At 54.9% G+C, this 19,284-nt stretch overlaps 1 protein-coding gene across 3 annotated transcripts in view; it reads right to left on the reverse strand.

The window, feature by feature from the left end:
* Rai1 (retinoic acid induced 1) overlaps positions 1 to 19,051 on the reverse strand; it is a 123,655-nt gene extending 104,604 nt beyond the window's left edge. For 2 of the 3 annotated variants that reach the window (XM_048366156.1, XM_048366157.1), the window contains exon 1: positions 18,630 to 19,051. The gene's annotated coding sequence lies outside the window, so the exon portion shown is untranslated. The remainder of the gene's footprint in view (positions 1 to 18,629) is intronic. The other variant, XM_048366155.1, reaches the window with a different exon arrangement.
* Between the last annotated feature and the right edge of the window lie 233 nt (positions 19,052 to 19,284).

Here is a 19,284-nt window from a genome sequence, read left to right on the forward strand (position 1 = left end):
GGGGGGCATCTTCCAGAGGCTTAAGCAGTTTACCTCCTTCCTCTCCTGCTTGCCTCTTTAGAAAGGGAGAGGAGGGAATGAGGGTTAGTGGGGATACAGGTCTCTCTAGGGGTAGGAGGGGAGTAGGCAGGCTCTACAGAGCACCACTAGGTCTTGGGGTTTCTTTGCAGTCCCCATCAGTCCTACAGGCCCCAGGCCACCCAGGCTGGGCAGATGGCTCAAGGTGGCACCAAAGTCCCCAAGCTTAGGGCCACCCTGAAGAACAGGGGGCAGACAGGGGTATCTAAAGCTTCCTCTGAAAGTTGTCAGTCCAGGGGAAGACTCCAGACCACCCACTGACCCCAGCTACCAGTCTCCAACGGAGAGGCAGGACCAACTCCCTGGGAAGAGCTCATCTTGAAGGAGGGGAAGGAAAGATGGAGAGAGATGAGGGCCTTTGTTACAGGCAGAAGCAACTTCTGGACAGATGGGTGGTCCAGAAGGCACAGAGTCTGCCCTCAAGGGCGCCTGGTACCTACTGTGTCACCAACAACAACATTGCTTGTGCAGTGCAGGGTGGCACTGGGTCAGTGGGGCAGCAGCCGCGGGGAAGGGACTTGAGTACCAGGCCAAAGACGGCCCAGCGGCGGCAGGAGGGAAGTGGATGAAACGCTCACGCTGTGCCAGCCCCACCCACCCTGCGCTAGGGGCGCTCGGGCCTCTGCGTCTTGAAGTGGAGGCTGGGTCTCTCAAAGGCCGGTGCCCTGGGCCACCACCCCTCCCCTCGGGGAGTCGTTTTCCAGGTAATTAAGGCCGTTGGGGCGGGCACAGCTGCTTCTTAGACCGGTCTTGCCTCCCGCCCTAGCAGGTGCAATTAAAGTGGCGTGCTTGCGGCCATTAAGCATTAATGCATCTCATTAGCATAAGAACCAGAAGCGCTCCTGTGGCAGCGGCCCCAAGAGCCAGCACTGATGCCAGGGGCGGCAGGCCCAGGCCAAGGCTGGACTGAGACTCGGGTCCGGGTTCAGGGCCCAGGGATGCCAGCCTGAACTGGAATGCACAGAGGTCACATCCAGCACCACAGCTCTAGGCTGGGGTTTCCTACATCCAGGCCTGGGTGCCAGAAGCACCCTTGGACATGACCCTGGGGTGCCAGCTAGGTCTTTGGAGGGTGAATGAGGTCCAACCCAGGGCAGAGGCTGCTTTCCATGGAACTCACAGGGTTACCCAGCCCAGACGGGTCCACTCACCATTAACAATTGCTAACAATAATAGCAGATAAAGTTGAAGCCAGCAGAAACAAAATCCTGAGGAGAGGGACAGTCAAGGTCTCATGGCTGGTTAAAAAGTCACAGTCCAGGAATTTACCTGGTAGAAAGTAGCTAAGTCATGTACTAGGGAGGGATGGGAACTGTGACCAGGTTGAGAGGGCTGGTTTCCATCTTGTACCAGTAGCCAGCTCCACTAATCACCCCCTGGGATGAAAGAGGCTGCAAACAATAGACTATAAACAACAAATTAGGGTGAAAGTATCCTAGGACTATGCAATGGCAAATACTGCATTTTTGCCCTGAGGCAAACAAGTAGGCCTTCAAAATAGACCTGTGGACCAGAGGTAGCTAGACCACTCTTGTGTCACCTTGGCTCAACACAGCACAGCACCAGGTAATTACCAAGTTGAAAATCCACTAGGCAAGAAGTGAAGGAGCTAATGTACACACAAATGCTCTCCAGGCATCAGAGGGGAGAACCAATTTCCATTCTCCCAAGCTTTCTTCTGTCCAGGAAGGGGTGGCAGTGGGACCGTAAATGGGCTAAGAGGAAATGGCAGGTGGGGCCTGAGGCAGCGGTGCAGCTCTGTGGCTCCAGGCATCCCCTGGGGCTATGCCTCCAGCATTCCAAAGTCAAGGTTGTTGCCAACAGATGTCTTGAAGGCCCTGGGTGGGGCGGGGGGGGGGCGGAGAGGGTTGCTCAGAGTACTAGAAGACTCAGACCAAGTGAGTTCCACTTGGCAGGAAGGAAACTAGATGGAAGCTGCCAGCCTCAAAGGCTCCCAGAGAAGGTGGGCAGTTGCCTGGGGCCAAACAAAGCATCTCTCCCTCTGTTAGTAACCAGTCAGTACTCTCATACCTGAAACCTTAATGACCAGATAAGCAGGCTCTGATTAAAATCTCTTCACTTGGCCACACTTCCCCCAAGGGCAGGATTTATCCAGATCTTGGCTGATTTCAGAGCCTGGCACACAGTAGGCCTATAAGAGATACCAACCAGATAGAAGTATATCGACTACAAATAGTCACAGTGCCAAAGAATAATCTGCCAGGTGTAGGCTTTCCTGCCTCCTCAGAAGGAGCCCTAGAACCAGGTGTGGTGGCTCACATCTGTAATCGGTTACTTGGTGAGCCATGGGTAGGAAGAGCTGGGTTAGAAGCTGGCAATTGGCAAAAACATATAACTATATAAAAAAAAATAACTTGAAGGGGCGGAGGGGTGGGAAGGGGGCTTGGAACATAGCTTAAATGGTAGCACAGCACACCAGCTCAGCCAAGTATGAGGCTCTGGGCTCAAACCCTAGTACTGGGGGAAAAACAAGCAAGCTCAGAGGACCTAGGGACCCACTGCTGCCATCTTACAGCTGGCTCAGAGGCCTTGACTCCACAGCTTAGCTGAGCTGGCTGGCCTGTGGGATATAAGCAGGGAAGGGGGTTCAGTCCTCCCTTTCCCAACCAAAGGGCCAGGCTATTCCTCAGCTTGCAGGCTGGTTTGTAAAGGTATCTGTCCCCAGGGTCCTGGGCAACCTCATTAGGACCTAGTGACAGACACACTACTTCCTAGGGAGGGGAAGGCTGACTGCCATTCAACCAACCACTAGAACTCTTCTGGTCAGGGACTGGGCTCAAGGACCAACAGAAACAATACCACAAATGAAGAGCTAATCCTGTTCCTGGGACTCAGGCTTCCAGAACAAGGATTCTCCCATCAGCCCTTGCTGCTCTTTAGTCCTGCTTGGACTGTATAAGCCCCAGCCATCTGTGCCTTGGTCATTCAAGTCTTAACACTCTAAGTCTGCCTTGAGCTGCCTGAGAGCTCATGTGAAAGGAGTGAAAGGGACCTGAGAAGCCACCTGTGTTACAGAGGAGGAAATGGCTCACGGAGGGCAAGGGTGCCCCAGGGCAGAACACTGGAACAGCTCTGCTAGAGGAAAGTCAGGAACTACCATTGTCCCTTCAACCCTCAAAGTAGTCTTTCCTGGACCTGAAGCCCAGCCTTTTTTTTTTTTTTTTTTTTTTTTGCCAGTCCTGGGGCTTGAACTCAGGGCCTGAGCACTGTCCTTTGCTTCTTTTTGCTCAAGGCAAGCACTCTACCACTTGAACCACAGCACCACTTCCAGCTTTTTCTGTTTATGTGGTGCTAAGGAATCAAACCCTGAACTTCATGCATGCTAGGCAAGCACTCTACCACTAAGCTACATTCCCAGCCCCAAGCCCAGCCTTCTGGGGTCACAGGACCAAGACTGGCCAGGCAAATAATTTCCCCAATGTTCTGGGCCCAATGGAAAAGCAGATGCCCTTGAAGAGCTAGTCAAATAGTGGCCACAGTCAAGACACAGACAAAAGCAGGGATGGAAGAGCAGCACAGCTATAATCCCAGTATTGGGGAGGCTGAGGCAAGAGGATGGAAGTTGGGAGGCCAGCTGAAACTATATAGCAAACAAATAAAGGACTGAGAGATAACACAGCATAGAACCCAGAGTGCTAGAAGGCTCTGAGCTCATGGCAGCACCACAGATAGGCAGGAAACTCCCACTTTCCTTCACATGTAGAGCAGGGGGTCTCACCCCACCAGACATATATACACACAGATCACACACACACACACACACACACACACACAGCCACACACACATAACCAATCACAAATAACAGACATATAACCCACCTAACAGCACCCTACTCACACATGCACACACATCCACACGAGGTGCATGCTCAAGATGCCAATGCAAGAATTCCCACTCATGCTCTCAACAAGAACCATCAGCTTCTTCACACACTTGTGCCCTGTAAAACTGACACCAACCCACCACACACAGGTAAGCACAAGCCCACCAGCATACAGATACTCATCTTACTATACAGATGAATTTCACACAGCTGGAGGCAATGGTTCAATGGTATAGCACCTGACTGTCAAGTGCAAGTCCCTGAATTCAAACCAAAATACTGAAGAAAAAGAAAATCTACCCAGCCCACAACAGCAAACCAGATCAATAAACCGTGTTCATAGCATGAATTACAGCCCCAATCTGGCTGACTTAGATGCAAGTAAGGCAAAATGAGGCTTAAATATTTAATAAATGATAAGTCTATTAAGAGAATATTAATTGCAGGGGCAGGAGTGGCAAGCTCACCATGTCTCTCTCACCTTTCCTTTTCAAGAGCATGTGGCTGGTGGTGGTGGCAGGTGGTGACCAGGCGGGGCATGATTTGGCTGGTGCCACACTAAAGGTGCTTGTGCCAGGGAAAGAGGCATTCTGTGGTTTCACCATACACTAAATCCAGCTGCCACTTGTAACACAAGGCCTTGCGTTCTCTTGTCCCTTCGGCTTCCCCTTCCCAGCCTTGGCTGCCTTTTAAATGTCAATCCATCCCCAGCAACTGTGATTTTCCGAGGTCTGTTGCACACAGGATTTGGATGATCAGAACTGAACTGTTGAGAAAAGGGAAAGGCGGGGGGGGGGGGGGGGGCTGGCAGTGGCAGAGATTGGTGGAGGCAGGCCAGTACAGCTAGGCCTGGGAACAGTGGGGCAAAGGGAGGCAGCCTCCCGTGCCAAGCCTATATTGCCTCTGGTGAGAGGCTGAGGAGACAGGAGAGCAGAAACCAACTCCGAGCAGAAGATGAGTCACGGGACCAACCACAAGAGTCATCTGGGTCTGAGTGTGCCAGGCAGAGAGGCCCAGAGGGGCTGAGGTCTAGTTCTGGCCATCAACCTTGCATAGCTAGGTTGTCTAGATCAAACCCCTCACTTGCACTCAAATCTCAGCTGGTGGCTTTGAAACTCCCAGGTCCCCATCAGCCTGGACACTGGGCCCAACTTAATAGAGATCAGTGGCCTTAGGGAAAGGTTCCTTTGGGTCTCCAGGGAGCAAAGTTAAGAAAGTGACCATCCAGTTCAGCAAATTGTCACTGTAGATATCTTCTACAGCTCCACAAAAAAATGTAGTCCCAAGTCTCTCAAATCTCCCACACAGACTGAAGGTGCAAAGGCAAATGATGTGGCATTGCATGAGAAAAGTGGTCACGGAATGGCTTATGCAAGAGGGGTGGCTGCACTAAGAAACCCGCAAAACATACTCAAGGCAGCAGAGACAAACTGCAGCTGTGTCTAGAGACCCAGAGCATGGGTGAATTTTTTTCCTTTTAACTTGTCATATTTTCCAAAAGTTCTATAATAAGCCTGTCCTCCTTTTATAGTGAGAAAAAAGCTATTAAAACCACCAAGTGCCTTACAAAACTAAATATATAGCATGACTCCATATATTTATTATTCTTATCATAAAGTATTTATGTCTATTAAAAATGTCAGAGTGGTTACTTTCCGGTAGTGAGTTAGAGGGGATTTTTTTACTTGCTTGTGTTCTATTCTTTTAAGAAACAGGGTCTTGATGTGTGTTACACACATCAAGCCCCAAACTCCCAGGCTCCTAAGATCCTCGGCCACACTCAGCCTGAAAAGTAGCTGGGATGACAGGTATGGGACAAGCCTTGCACTTTTGTTTTGGGACTTCTTTATAATCTGATGATCTCAGTAAAAAACAAACACTTAGAATTGGGAAAGATTTTTTGTTTGTGATAAGTTTCCCTATGTAGCCCAAGCTGGCATGGAATTCTTGTTCCTGCCTCAGTCAGCAAAGTGCTAGAATTACAGGTGTGTGCCACCATGTCTGGCCTGTAAATATTTTTTGTTGTTCTTGTCTTTGTGTAAGTCTTGAGGTTTGAACTCTGGGCACTTTTTCTTCTCAAATCTAGCACTCGAGCCACAGGCTCCACTTCCAATTTTTTGTTTTGTTTTTGGTCCAGCATGGAGCCTGAACTCAGGGCCTGGCCACTGTCCTGAGCTTTTTCACTCAAGGCTAGCACTCTACCACTTTGAGCCACAGCACCACTTCCGGTTTTCTGGGAGTTAACTGGAAATGAGTCTCATAGATTTTCCTTCCTCAGCGGATTGGCTTTGAACCACGATCCTCAGATTTCAGCCTCCTGAGTAGCTAGGATTATAGGCGTGCCACAGAGAGCCTGGTTCCACTTTTTTTTATGGTAGTTAATTGGAGAAAAAGATCTCACATTCCTGCCTGGGCTGGCTTTGAACCTTTTGAGATCTTCAGATCTCAAGTTCCCAAGTATGGAGAATTACCGGCTACAGGAGTGAAGTTCTTTTTGATAGTCCTCCTGCTGCAACCCAAACTCACTCTCATTCTTCTCTTGCCTGTGTCCCGAGTGAGGCTAGAAAGGCAAAAAGAACAGCTGCTCCACAGCCTTCCTGCCAAGACCCAAAGGTTGGGATTAAATTTAGCTGCCTGCCCAGTACAGGTAGGAGGGACAGAGGTCAGCTGAGTTGTTGCCGTTTAAGAGACTAGAGGAAAGGGGTGGCCCTTACAATAAGCAGTTGGGGACTCAAGGCACTAGACGAGAAAGCCTGGGGGAAGAGGGCAGCCGTTGGCAGGAAGGGAGAGCAGGGCTGGGCTGGCAAGCAACACTCTGCTCTGGAAGAGGGTGCCCCAGGGCAGGCGGGGTGCCCAGGCTCAGGAGGTAGGTAGGAATGCGCCTTCAGGCCAGACAGCCCAAAGGCTGCCAACTACTGCCAACTAGGCGAGGCTCGTGCTGACTTCCTGGGCTGGCGGGAGGCTGGCTGGAACTGCAGAGTCCAAGCCTGGAGGGGCGAGTGCACACTCCTTGCCATCCTCTCTCCGGCCCTAGGGCAGGGGGCAGTCCTAGAGGACCGCAGCCAAGTCCTAGGGAAGGGCACAGCTGGAGGACCGGGCCTGCCTGCAGCCGAGGGGGTGGTGTGGCCTCCACTTGCCGCAACCCGGTCGCCGGTGGGGAAGAAGAGCCCAGCCTCCTCCATTACCCTGGCCGACAGAAGCCGCTTCTCCAGGCCAACCGGCGCAGGACCCCAGTTACTCTCTCAAGGTGGAGGAGGGGAGCGAGGAGGCGCCTGCCCGGCAGGCCCAGCAACCCCGGAGGGCCAGCCACAGCCAGGCCCACGACCACCTCCACCGCCTCTGCCTTCCGGGAACCGGGCCTGGGCCCCGCCAGGGGGTGGAGCCTCGTGCGCACCGCCCCCTCTGCGCGGAGCATGCCGGGGCCCCGCGCTGCCATGGCGACGCGAGCGCCCGCCCCGCGCGGCCGCGGCGTCGACGCTCAAGGCCCCTCCCGGCCTGGTGGCCCGGGGCCTCAGTCGGATCGGAACGGACGCCGCTGGGGGGCGGGGGCTGGGAGTGCAGCCCCCACACGGCTGCGATAGTGGGCGCCGGGAGCGAAGTGGGCGGGCAGGAAGCGCGGGCGTCTGCCCTCCCGCCGCCCTCTCTCGAGGTCGGGGAGAGGAGAGGAAATGGCTCCGGGGGCGACCGTGAAGCTGCTTGCGTGTCTGGCCTGACAGCTCTGACCTAAGCCTTCGCTCGGGCGCCGACCCGCCCAGCCCCCAGAGGGGAGGCTGCTGGTGGGCTCCCCCCACCTCCCCGCCAGCATCCAGAACATGACACCATCCAAAAGAAGATGGCCCCTAACGACCTCTGCAGGAAGACCTGTCCCCCGCCCCCAGATCCAGTGTGACTCTGCCAGTCAAGGGGCGCCCTGGTTCTCCAGGCACCGGGCGGCGGGGGGGGGGGGGGGGCCCGGATCCACCGCCGTTCACAGCACCCCAGCCATCTTTTACTGCATAGCGGACCTGCAGACCCTCGACATGGCTGTATCGTCTCCCCACTGTGTCCCCAGCGCTGAGAAGTCCCAGCCCACACAGCACAGCCAGCCAGCAATGGAGGTGCCCAGGAAGAAGCAGATTCCCTCTTATTCCGTGTTCTCTCAGCAGCCAGTGGCAGCAAGCCTGGATGGAAGCTGACGCTGACTGGGCCCCACCAGAGTCCTAGCTGTGATGGCTCTGCTCAGATCAAGTGGGTAGACAAGTCCAGATCTGCTTGAGAGCAAAGTGGCAGCTGAGACTTTGCCAAGCTGTGCCTCTAGATGCCTGTCCTCACGTAATGGCACTCCCTGTTCTCCACAGCTGCCCAGCCTGGGTTGGTCCAGCTACCTATCTCTAGCCCTGAGCAATGGCCTGGCTTCCCATCCCTCCTCCCCCTCCTGCCTACCACAGCCTGACTTCCCTTCTGAGCCGCCAATCTGCAGCCACACAAAGCCCTGTTTGTTTGCTTTCTCTGCTGCTCCCCCTGGATCCGATGTCTTTTTCTACCTGCCGGCTAGGCGTCCTTTCCAAGCCCAGACTGAAGGGAAGGAGGGGCAGCCATTGCTGCAAGGGCTGCCTCATGACCACCCTGTCCTTCCTTGAATCTCCCTCCCCAGAGCAAGGAGCTCCTTGCCTGGGTGGCCTGACTGAAGACAATGGCTTTGGAGTCCCTTCATGATGTCCCAGAATGTAGGATGCCAGCTGGGTGGAGCAGGAGAGATGCCTAGGGCAGGGGGAGGGAATCAGAGAGGCCTAGCCAGTTTCCTCCTCCTTTTGTGAGTATGGCTTGTTTTGACAATCAGCAAGACTGCCATGACTTTCTCAGTAACGTACAGGCTGTCTGAAGATAAGGATGCCCAGGTTGCACAGCCCTCACTTGCCTCCTCTCTTTCTGGGACCCAGGCACTAGGATAAGAGATTACAGACTGCACTGAGAGCCTCAAGTGAAGGTGAATGTCCTTTCACTGACCACCTTGGGCAACACCTAGGCAGTCCCTATCACCCCCCACCCCGCCTTGTCAGGCACCCCAGAGTGTGCAGACAAGGGCTCCCACTGCACTGTCTGGAGAAGTCCTACAGTTAGTCTGAGCTGAAACAGGGCTCTCCCAGGCAAAGAAAAACAAACACTGCGTTCCACACCAGCTTCTCTACCTGCAGAGCAGAGGCTGCCCTCTCTCCCCGTTCAAATAAAGAAACCTGACACTGATATGGCACAGAGATAGGCAATCTGGCCTGGCTTCTCCACCCAGGGCTCTTTTATTGCACCCTGCCACACTGGGTGGCCCAGGACAGATCCTCAACTCTCTGGGGCCTCCCTCTTCCCCCTCCCAGGCACAGTTTAACCCCTGCAGCTACTCCAGGATGAAAGTGTGATTATTCTCACCTGAGGAGGAACTAGGAGGTGCTAGCTACCCCTCAGAATTTTTTCCTACCAGATCACAGTCTAATTTGGTGGTCAGTGAATATCTGCTAAATGGATAAATGTCTAGTATGAGGGAGTGAGCAGCAGGCTTGGGTTAATTTTGGAGCCCCACAGATGTGACCTCTAATCCCAGCTCTGTTCCTTGGTTGCTATGTGACCTCAAGCAGGTCCCTAACCTCTCTGAGCTTCAGTGCCTTGGAAAATCCATATAGAGCAGTTAATAAGGCTTGCAGATGACCACCCAATGCTTAGCACAGCAGCAGGCATTCATTAAATGATGGCTTTTCTCCATGATGCTTCTCAGCATACAGAGTCAGACATTTGCTTACTAGAAGAACCAAGCCCCCCGCACCTTTGCTTTACACCAGCTGGTCTTGTGCTACTCTGGAAAGCTTGGGTGGGCAGAGACCACAGCTGCCATGCTAAGCTCCCCAGACTCCTGCTCTGCCCTGCCCTGGAGACCAAGGCCTCTTGGTTTAATTTGCCAGGGCGAGGGACACAGGGGACAGTGTCACCCCAAGGGAACAAAGCCAACTCTGTCCACATCCTGCTGGACTTGAGAAGACCGAGTCACTCAATCCAGTCTGATTTGGCAAAACATCTGTTTTCAGTGCTATTTTGGGCCACAGTGGGGGATTTTCTGTGCTTGTCTCAAAGGTTTCATAAACTGGATTGCTTCTCACCCTCCACCCCAATCTGTGTTTGAAATGAAAATATTGTTCTTCCTCTTCTTTCTCTCACCTATCATAGAGATGCAAGTGAAAGAAAGAGCAGAGCTACAGGGTCCCAGGCTGGGGTAGTGACTACAACCTCCCAAGTGCCCCCTAAAGCATAGCATCCTGGGAGTTGTAGTTCCTTCCCTTTTCACTTCTCCCCACCTCTGGAAACACTCTCTTGGCTTTCCCTGAGGCTTGGTGTTTTGGGGTATCTCTGCAGACACACACTAAGACTCTAGCAGTCTGCACACACCAGCACCTCCTGTGCTCTGCCCCTGAGCCTTTGTTTGGGCTCTGCCCTGGGCTGGAAGGATGTACCTGCACTCTGTACTTTCCTTCTAGGCTCAGCAAAGTCACAAGCAACCAGATGTGAGCATACATACTATGTAATCCTTGCTGCCAGCCAGCCAGCCCACCAGACTGGCCACTTCCAGAAAACAGGGCTACATTGCTTGGCCACTACTGCTTCTCCAAGCACTGCATGCTAATCTAGTCCTTGGCCCCCAGGACATCTGGGGTTTGCTGTAGTGGAGGCTGCCCTGTACACAGTAGGGTTTCCTATTTTCTCTGGCTTCTCTCCACCAGACAAATGACCCCCAAGGAACCAAATCGCCCCGGATGGAAAGCCACTGCTCCACAGCCTGGACAGGAGCCAATGTGTGACTCTGTCTCCCTCTAATAGAACAGGTCATGCTAGGGACAAAAGCCAGAGCCTTTTGCCTGGTAGCCACCCACTCTACCACTTGTGCCACACCCCCAGCAGAATAGCGGATATAATGTTTCATTTCATTTTCCCTATCAGATCAGAAGCTTCCTTCCAGTAAGCAGGTCTATGTGATCCCAGCTTTGTGTCAGTGGTCATTGGTCCTAACATTTGCAAAAGGGATAATTACCAAAATGTCACAGAATACCAGCCTGAACACTACTTTCCCACCCAAGCCCAGACTACCGAATGCCCCTGGCTCCTGTGGTGAAGCTTCTCTGAGCTCCACTGTTTCTCAAGTCACTGCCATGTTTCTCTGTCTTACTGGGTAGCTGGGAGGCTGACAAGACTCCATCTTTAAGAAACAGTAGTTGGGACTGGGGATATGGCCTAGTGGCAAGAGTGCTTGCCTCGTATACATGAGGCCCTGGGTTCAATTCCCCAGCACCACATATACAGAAAATGGCCAGAAGTGGCGCTGTGGCTCAAGTGGCAGAGTGCTAGCCTTGAGCAAAAAGAAGCCAGGGACAGTGCTCAGGCCCTGAGTTCAAGGCCCAGAACTGGCCAAAAAATAAATAAATAAATAAATAAACAGTAGCTGCTAAGAATCCTTCAGAAGGGTTTTACTTCACATTTCCTGAGAATTCTTATTAATAGGTGACATTCATTAAGCACTCTGACTGAGTGCTTTCAAGGTCCTCTGTCATTTAATCCCCTTACCAAAAGTATGTAACAGTGACTTGGTTTGGCATTTGGTAAAGGAGGAAGCAGGGGCTGGAGTTTGAGGGACCTGCACAAGGATACACAGAGCTGGGGTGGTGGCCTCTGCCAGCTGAGAGGGCATCAATCAGAAACCACTTCCAGTTTCCATACTGGAGGTTGAAATTCCATCTGCAAGTCTCAAACCCACCTGGTACCAGGCAGTGTTAGACCTTTGGGAAGCGAATGTGGCTTCATGAGGACTTCCTATCACCAGTCTCCTGCTAAACAGAAGACAGAGTGGGAAAAGTGCTGAGGTAAGGAGTAAGGTTGCCCTGCCAGGGCTCAGGGAAATCACCCCCTTTTCAGATACCTGCCCTCACAGGAGGGGTCCTGACCCACTGACCTCCCCCAGCACCAAGCAGCTCTGTGAGGTCCTCAGGACAGGAAGAAAAAGAAGTAAGAGGAGGAGAGGCATCCTGGGGTTTGAACTCTGGGCCTCATGCTTGCTAGGCAGGCACTCTGCCTCCTGAAACATGCCCCCAGTCCTTTCTGATGTGTGTGTGTGTGTGTGTGTGTGTGTGTGTGTGTGTGTCTGTGTCTGTGTACATGCACATGTGCACTGGGGTTTGCTCTCCTGCCTGGCTTCTTCACTGAAGGCTAGAGCTCTATCACTTGAGCCACAGCTCTATTTCTGGTTTTTTTTTTTTTTTCCTGGTTAAATGGAGATAAGAATCTCATGGGCTTTCCTGCCCTGGCTGGCTTTGGACCACAATCCTCAGATATCAGCCTCCTGAATAGCTAGGATTACACGTATAAACCACCACTGCCTGTCTTCTCTGGCACTTTCTACATACAGACACTGTTGTACTTCATCTGTATGAACTTAGATCTATCCCTTCTCCCAGCAATCCAGTCAGGAAAGGGCAATTACCATCCCTGATTTACAATATGAGGAAACTCAGTAGAAGAAATAAGCTAGCCACAGCTAGTTAAGTAGAAAAAAACCAGGATCTGAACCCAAGCAGTCCAAGTCCAAAACCCAAAAATGAATCCATGAGGCTGCTTCAGGGTATATCCCATTTATGGCTTGGTTTCCAGCACCCTGTATACACTAGGTGCTCAGCATGTGATTTATGAATGAGTTGGCAGTAACAGCACCACTAAGACACAAACTGCTTTCTCGGGGACCACTCACGCCACTGAAGAGAAATCCCTTCTGGACATGAAACTGGCCAGAAGACCCTCCATTCTCACGTGTGCTGTGTCTGAAAAGGTGCACACCAGCCACCAGTCTCCACCAGCTAAAGAAGAAACAAGCCACAAACTCTTTGTTCTGGCCACTGTTGCTGCAGGTGAGGCTTAGCGGTGACCTAGCTTCAAAGTGAAAGGATTAATCATTGTTATCTCTCCCATTTGCAGAGCCCTTTAGCAATAAGAATAACAGCCCCAGGCTGGGTATGGCAGATGTAGTGTACTCTTCTAGGAGGACTTGGGGGAGGTATCTGGATTTGATTCCCAATGCTGGAGGGGGGACAGGGGCACAAACAAAGGGAGTGTGGTGGGCCCATTTTAAAGGAGAGGAAAATGAGGCCCCTGAGAGAGCACCTGGTTCCAGGATTTGAACCAAGTTGGCCCTACCCAACACCTGTCTTTATAATCCCAAACTACAAGGCTTCCTCACTTTCCAGATCTCAAAACACACCGAAGGTGTCATCGCCTTCAGGCTTGCAACAATTGATGTTTTTGCATTTTGACAGGAGACTGATGATGCTCAGCAAGGGAAAGCTGCTGGCAGGACCCAGTGGCTGGAAACCAGTCCCTTTCCAGATTCTGAATTCAAAGCTCCCCCGGGAGTGAGCTCCAGAAAAGAGACTCTATCCTCTGCATGTTCTCCTGCAGGCCCTCACAATAGCAGCTAATGGATTTTGTTCCACAGTCCTCTCCACTGCCCCCTCCCAAGAAATGGTGATGGACCCACATCTGCTCTGATCCAGATCACACTGAAACTCGGGGGCATGGGAGAGCCACCCCTAACTTCCCCCCAGCTCCTAATCAACAGCACCCACATACCACGGTGCTGGGCTCTGGTGCAGCTTTCCCCCACCTCCCCCCCCCCCACACCCCGGCCTTCATGGGACTGCAGCCTCTCCATGACCCAGACTGACTGCAGACACTGTCTGCCAGTGCCTGAACCTTACGGCCTTGTAGGACCATGGCAGGACCATACAGACCTGCCCATGTCTGGGGCAAGGGTAAGTGCAGCAAGAGTACTGACCAAACAGAAAAAAAAAAAAAGAAGGGAGGACCTTCCACTGTCACCAGGACCCTGGTGGCACCTGACTGCTTCTCTCCAGACCCTAGGCACCCCCTGTCTACAAAAGGACATCACCATCTCTCCTTCTTACCACTCCACCCACTCCCACACCAGCTCCCTCCCTCACCCATCTCCTCCATTCCAATACACACACACACACACACACACACACACACACACACACACACACACACACTATTCAAAGGAGTTCCTAACCAGTAGAGCAAACTCTGGCCTGTGCCAGCCAGGCCCCAGCCTGTACCTCTAGCTGGCCAGCCCTCCCATCCCGCCTCCATCCTGCCTTCCCCCTCCCTGCCTCCTGCCTCCCCCCTCCCTGTGTCACATTCCGATCTTGGATCCCCAGTGACCCACCAGAATGGGGCACCACTCAGCTTGCCTCAATCCCCAGAGAAACAGGATGAGCCAGTTTCTCCCAGCCCCCTCTGGGAGCTAGGCCTCAATGCTGGGCAGCCCCCTCCCTTGCATCCCCTTGTGTGACAGTGTGACAGCATGACAGCAAAGAATCCGCACAGACACGGTGCCCCCTGCTGAGGATCATAAGTTCCCCCCCCCCCCAACAAAATGCCTCAGAATGAATGCCTTGTTTCTCACCCTCTCCACCTCACCTGGCCCTCCCACCAGGAAGCATCTCTGGGTATTCTGGGTTCCAGGCCTCGCCCTTGGCGCTAGGTCGGAAAGGAAGAGCTGCTTTCAGGCTGAGGCTCCAGCCTCGTGGGGAGGACACGCTGACAGAAGTGCCGATAATTCCACGGTACAGACAAAGGGAAATGACTCACTCTGCCTTGGAGGTCGGAGGAGGAGGAGGGGGAAGAGGAGGAGGAAGAGGAGAATGAGGCAGCAGTGGCAGCAGGACAAATGTTTGGGTCTTGAGAGGCAGGGAGGCAACCCAAGGGCACCCCAGGTAGGAGGGACAGTACAGACAAACACACAGAAGCCCATGTGCAGATGGCTGCCCCTCCCCTACCTCAGAAAAGGTGGGAGTGGAGGGGCAAAGCTGGCAGAGGCCAGAGGGGCCTTGGGAACCGGGAGGGACCACAGCAGGGCCTTAGTTCACAAGGCAGCAGGAGCCTCCATGCATCTGCTGGTAGTTAGAAAGATCACTTGCAACCATACCTCAGAGGGGGCAGAATGGAGGCAGGGAGGCTGAAGTGGAGGCTCTGGCCACCAGCCAGTCCCTCCTGCCAGAACCTTTCCTCAGCCAAGTCCTCCCCTTTTGGCCCTCAACACACAAGCCACGTCCCTTCCAGTCTCCAAAGGCTGGCTGGGTGTGTTCTTGCTCCCAGAAACACCCTTCTCTCTTCCCTGGCTGTGCCAGGGGCACCTGTGCACCAAACCACTCTTCTACAATGGCCCCCAACAAAGCTTCAACTGTTAACTGGGTCTCAATCACCAATCACTGAGCTATGACCTTCAGGGAGCAGGTGCAGGGATGTTTCATGCTTGGACCTTGGCATGAAGCATAGGACTTTGAGAATAGTCCTTGGATAGTCCCTGGACCCATTCCCTCGGGTCTGGCATCCAGGTGCCTGTCCCCAGGGAGATGCAGCCATGTGTACCTACTCTTCCCTGGGGAGCCACAAAAGGACCTATCCACACCAACAGCAGAGGCATTTGGTTGGAGAAAAGAGATAATACTGCCAGAGCCATTTTTAGGAGAGGCACTGTGGGTTACTTAACTCATTCAATCTCCAGTCCTCCAAGCCCAGCATCGTGAACCTCCCATTGTACAGATGGAGGCCCTGGGACCCAGAAATGTAAATAACTCCTTCAGTATGGGGCAGAGCCAGGAGTCAACCCAGAGCCTTGTCCTAAATCACCTTACTACACTCTCCTCCTAGACAACGGGCAGGAAAACAGAAGTTGAAGAATGAGAGCCCTATGAAATGTTTTCATTTGAGGAAAAAGCAAACTATGTATTTGTACACAGGATATGTGTATACATTAAGTAACAACACTTCTGGAAGGATACTTTTAAACTTTCAACTGGGGACACCTGTACACCTATGCTTGAGGGGAGGGTAACTTTCCTTTTTTGTTGTTGTTGGTTGTGGGGCTTGAACTCCGGGCCTAGGCCACTGTCCCTGAACTCTTGCTGAAGGCTAGTGCTCTACCACTTTGAACCACAGCTCCACTCCCATTCTTCTGGTAGTTCATTGGCAATAAGAGTCATACAGATTTTTCCTGCCCAGGCTGTCTTTGAACCACAATCCTCAGATCTCAACCTCCTGAATAGCTACAATTACCCACATCAGCTACCAGTTCCTGGCTGTGACTTTCCTTTTGTATAGTGTGTTGTTTGCATTTTTCTTAGTAAGATTATAACCATAGGTTACTTGAGCAAAGAGAAAAGATGATTGTTAAGGTCTCAGTTACCATTTGTAGAGTAAACTACACAGGAGATCCATTTCCTAGGCCTTCCCACTCCCCACCCCTACCCCCAAACTCAGGGTATGCCCCAGAAGTGGGCTGTGAAATCACTGACTGGTGGGTTTCAACCAGTTTTTTTTTTTTTTTTTTAACCAAGTAGACTGAAACAGAAAGTGTCAGAGACCAGCACACACAGCAGAGGAGTTATTCACTAAGCTTTTGTTTTTGTGAGTGTGAATGGTACTATGACCTAAAATGCAGTTTAGACTCCAGGTCACCGGTAAGAGTTTTAGAGCTGTTGGTCTATGTTGTCGAGGCCTAACTGGGAATAAGACAGGGGCCCAGTTCAGCTGGTGATGGCTTCAGGGTCCAGTGGGCGTAAAGATGATTCGGGAGCAGTAAAGTTCCATCTCTGCAAAAGCCACAGGATGCCTGGCTGCCCGGAAGGCCACAGTTTGCCCACAATCTAGCTGTTTTTTGAGGCCTAGATCACCCCACACACCCTTCTCTCCTCTCCAGGGTCTCTGACTGAGAGAATTCAGGCCAGATTTCAGGGGTGAGGCTGCGCTGTGTCTGTGTTTCACTTGCCCCCCCCCCCCCCCCGCCCTGGACTGGGCGGGGGAGGGGTGGGAAACTTGAAGATTACTCTACAATTTTCAGGTCCCTAGGGCCACATCTTAGGGGGAGACTCTGAAAACACAGCTGTGTAGCTTAGTCGTCGGGGCCTCCATTGAGCTGTTCCCCCACCCGGAATGGGCCTGACCCAAGCAGAGAGATTTGTGTGGAGAAATGGGGCTGGGTGGCAGAGGAAAGAAAAGCAGAGCCTCCAGCTCTGGGCTCCTATTGCTCTGGCGCCTCCACATCAATGCTCGCCTGACCCACTCCCACCTCCTCTTCCCGGGACAGCAGACATCTAAAAAAAGATAAAAAATAAAAAGAAGTAATTCCCCTGCTCTGACGTCAGCGCGAGGTCTTAACAGCCAGGCAGCGGCATGAAACTGGATTGCAACCAGATGTAATGCCCTTGAATTCTCAACACTGCCAGCACTGCGTTGGGGGGGGGGGGGGAGGGAATCAAGGGTGTGTATGTGTGTGAGTGTGTGACTGTGTTGGAAAAGAAATCAAGGGTGTCTGTGCGCGTGTGACTGCGTTGGAAAAGATATCAAGGGTGTGTGTATGTGTGTGCGTGCACGCGCGTGCGTGTGCTTCGGGTGGAAAGGAACCGTGAGAGTCCCGCCTGGGTCCCTCTAGCTCTATGCCCGCTGCAACCGCGTCGGAGGCGCTGCGGGAGCGCGGGCGGTGGGGAAGCGCCGGGCCGGGTCCGCCATGCAGGCGCGCAGCCTCCCTCAGTAGCGCATTGTTCCACTCGGTTTTCTGCATCCAGGAGCCCAAAAGCCCGGCCGCTTGTCGCAATGGAGGGCTCCCATGAGGAGGGCACGGCTCCGGCCCTCGCTCAAGCTCCCAGAATGGGTTTGAAGCAGGACGGAGAACCTCAGCAGGGGAAACCGCTCGCTGGGAACACAGGCGCCCCAGGAAGCCGGGGCCGCCGCAACCTGGGGCCTGGCTGGGGTTTCGCTTCCCCTACGCCCCTCCTTGAAGGCCTCCCGGCGCGATCAAAGCTCCAAATGTCACCCCCACGTCCTGCCCAGCCCCTCGTCCCCCCCTCACCCCGCCGTACTTGAGTCCCCCAAGTCCTCTTCCCCGTCCCCAGCCTTCAGAGGCGCGGGGGATTCCAGCGTCGAAAGGAAGCGTGGGGGCCGCGGGCCTTGCGGCCGCGCTGAAGTCTAAAGGGCACCGGGCTCGCGTGTCCGGGGCTCCTGCCCGTGACGTCACCCTCCACAGGCCCGCGAGCCCCGGGCCACGGCCGGCCGCGATCGAGCTCCCCAGGAGGTCGCGGTGGGGCGGCTTCCTGCCCAGGCGCGGGGCCTGCGCGCAGGCCCCGGGCGGAGACATCGCGGAGAGACCCGCGCCACATCTTGCCACGCAGGCCCTCGTGGCCCGCCCCGGCTCCCACGCGCCGGTCACGCACGAACGAGTCTGCTCCCCGCCCCCACCCGGGCGCGCTCACAAAGTCCCCCCTCCGCCCCCGGCGCCGCGCGACGGTCCCCCCGCGTCCCTACCCCTCGCTCGGCCAGCCTTCGGCGCCCGGGCGCACGCAGAGCCCACGGCCCCGCTCGACCCTCGCCTCTCGCGCCCCCCCCCCTTTCAGACCCTCGGCCGCGGCGCAGGGCGCCCCCAGCCTGCAGCTCCCCAGACGGCCATCCGTGACCTCGCGCACCCCCCCGCGCCACACAAAGCGCTGACCCCACACGCTCCGCATCTCCGCCCCACGCGCGCACTCGCCCCCAAGCTCGCCTCGACAGCGCACCTCGCCGCCCCGCGCCGTGCCCACACCCCGCGGCAGCGTTCCCGGGGAGCCCCGAGCCCCAGCGCCCGCTGCTCACCTCAGCGCCCGCGCTCACTCAGGGGCCCGGCTTCTGGCGCGACGACTTCGCGGCCCGGAGGCCCGAGTGGCCATGGGGGGGTCAGGGCGCGGGGGCCCGGCCGGCCGGCGGCCGGGCAGGAAGGAGGGTGGGCCGCGGTGCCCCCTCCTCGCGCCGGCGCTCGGGCCGGGGGCAGGGCGGCCTGCTCGGCTCGCCTCTCGCCCTGGCCACCGCCTCGCTCTCCTCCAAGCGGCCTCTCGGAGCCCAGCCGCGGGCGGGGGCGGCGCCCGGGGCGCGGGGAGCGCGGGGAGCGGGCCCTGGCCGCGCACCCGGCCCAGCCCTGCCTGGTATCCGCGGGAGCCTCGGGGAAATGCGATCCCCTCCGCACAGGAAGAGCGGGCGGGCGGGCAAGCGAGCGACGCGCGGGGGGAGCCGGAGAGCGAGGAAAAAAGTTCCCGGGCGGCCTGGCTGCGTTCGCTCGCTCGCTCGCTCGCTCGTTCGCTCACGGCCCCGGGAGCCAGGTGGGCCGTGCGCGCCCCGATAGCACCTCCTGGTGGCCCGGGCGCCCCACTGCACACACCCCGCCCGCACGCCCGCCCGCCCGCCCGCCTGGGGGCCGGGGAGGGGGGGCGGGGAGGTTTGCGGTGGGCCCCCGTCAAGGCCTGAAGGGCTCCCA

The sequence above is a fragment of the Perognathus longimembris genome, chromosome 17, assembly GCF_023159225.1.
Source record: "Perognathus longimembris pacificus isolate PPM17 chromosome 17, ASM2315922v1, whole genome shotgun sequence".
Classification (NCBI taxonomy): domain Eukaryota; kingdom Metazoa; phylum Chordata; class Mammalia; order Rodentia; family Heteromyidae; genus Perognathus; species Perognathus longimembris.